Source organism: Cynara cardunculus, unplaced genomic scaffold (genome assembly GCF_001531365.2).
Source record: "Cynara cardunculus var. scolymus isolate 2C unplaced genomic scaffold, CcrdV1 Un_Scaffold_12100, whole genome shotgun sequence".
NCBI lineage: Eukaryota > Viridiplantae > Streptophyta > Magnoliopsida > Asterales > Asteraceae > Cynara > Cynara cardunculus.
Window position 1 is genome coordinate 1 of NW_020207321.1, and position 1,500 is coordinate 1,500.

General features: G+C 40.2%; 1 pseudogene; it reads left to right on the forward strand.

Moving 5' to 3' along the window:
• Positions 1 to 100: 100 nt before the first annotated feature.
• Positions 101 to 1,281, forward strand: LOC112505556 (annotated as a pseudogene).
• Positions 1,282 to 1,500: the final 219 nt, after the last annotated feature.

The following is a 1,500-nucleotide window of genomic DNA, read 5'->3' on the forward strand; positions in this document are numbered from 1 at the left end:
CAAGTCAAAGTCAAACATGACTTACAAAGTCAAACCTTCTAAAAATACAATATTAATCTTTCAAGACGAATACAATTTAACTCTAAAATTCAAACTTAATATAGTCAACATGGTTGATATTGCCAAAGCTTTGGCTAGGCCGGCATCTTACACTATAAAATATTTTGGCTCTGAGCTTGGAGCGCAATCCAACTTTGACGAGAAAACTGGGGTATCGTTTATCAATGGTGCTCAAGATACAACAAAACTTGCTTTTCTTCTTGAGATTTTCATCAAGAAGTATGTCTAGTGTTACGGCTGTGGCAACCCAGAGACGGAGATACTAATTACCAAAACTCAGATGGTTCAACTGAAGTGTGATGCCTATGGTTTTTTCTGATGTGGACATGAGAGACAAACTAACATCATTTATTCTAAAAAATCCACCTGAACAAAAGAAAAACTTGAAAGACAAAAAGGCGATGCGGAGGGCTGAGAAGGAGCGATTAAAGGAAGGTGAGGCAGCTGATAAGGTACAGAAGAAGCTGACGAAAGATGTGAAGAAGGGATCTTCTTCTTTTAAAGATGGCCATGTGAAAACCACATCTTCGAAAAAGAAAGGGAATGCTGCAGATGAGGATCATACTTCTCCAACTGTGAGCCAAGCTGGTGACAAGGATTCTGAGGAGGATGATGTCCAATGGAAGATTGACACGTCAGTAGAAGCGGCCCGCCAGCGCATCCAAGAACAGCTTAGTACTGTGACGGCTGATATGGTGATGCTGGCCACTGTTGAGCCGATGAAGAAGGTGGCCAAGCCAGAGGAGAATTCTAATGGTAAAATGATTGGCTTAAGAAGCTTGTTGATACAGCTAAAGATAATCTAAAAAAGGGTGTTGGGCCGAAAGAGCTTATGGCATTGCTGTCTGGTTCACGCCAGGAAAATGTGTCCACTCTTTATGAGGCGTTACTGGATAGTGTGGAGAAAGGGTTTGCAAAATACGTGCTTAAGAAAAAAAAAACTACTTGGTTGCTATTGTAGTTGAGGGGGCGGATTCACAAATGCTGCTTTTGCGAGAAGTAGAGGAGTTATGTCGGAAGGCAAACGCGAATGTAGTGAAGGAAGTGCCGCATGTTCAGAAAGCATTGTATGATGTTGATATTTTGGAAGTGGAATATGTAGTTAAATGGTATGAGGAAGGATGCAGTGGTGGGAATAAGAGCTCTCTGATCTGGAAGAATGCAAAGCCGTTTGTGGAATGGCTTTAGAACGTGGAGTCTGAAACTGAAGAAGAAGATTAACAGGTTCCGTTTCTATCTTTTGTTTTTTAATTAAGTCGTAGTTATCATATATGGGTATGATGTTTGTTTAAGTTCTGTTATGGTTGTGTGTGTACCATTTGGTTTGTTAGCACCTTGTATTAAACAATAAATTGTGTTTCCGTTTGTTATTGTGTTGATGTTGTTTTGAACACAAGTTACGTAGGGGGTTTTTGGAATCGGTTCGAGTGAATTACTTAC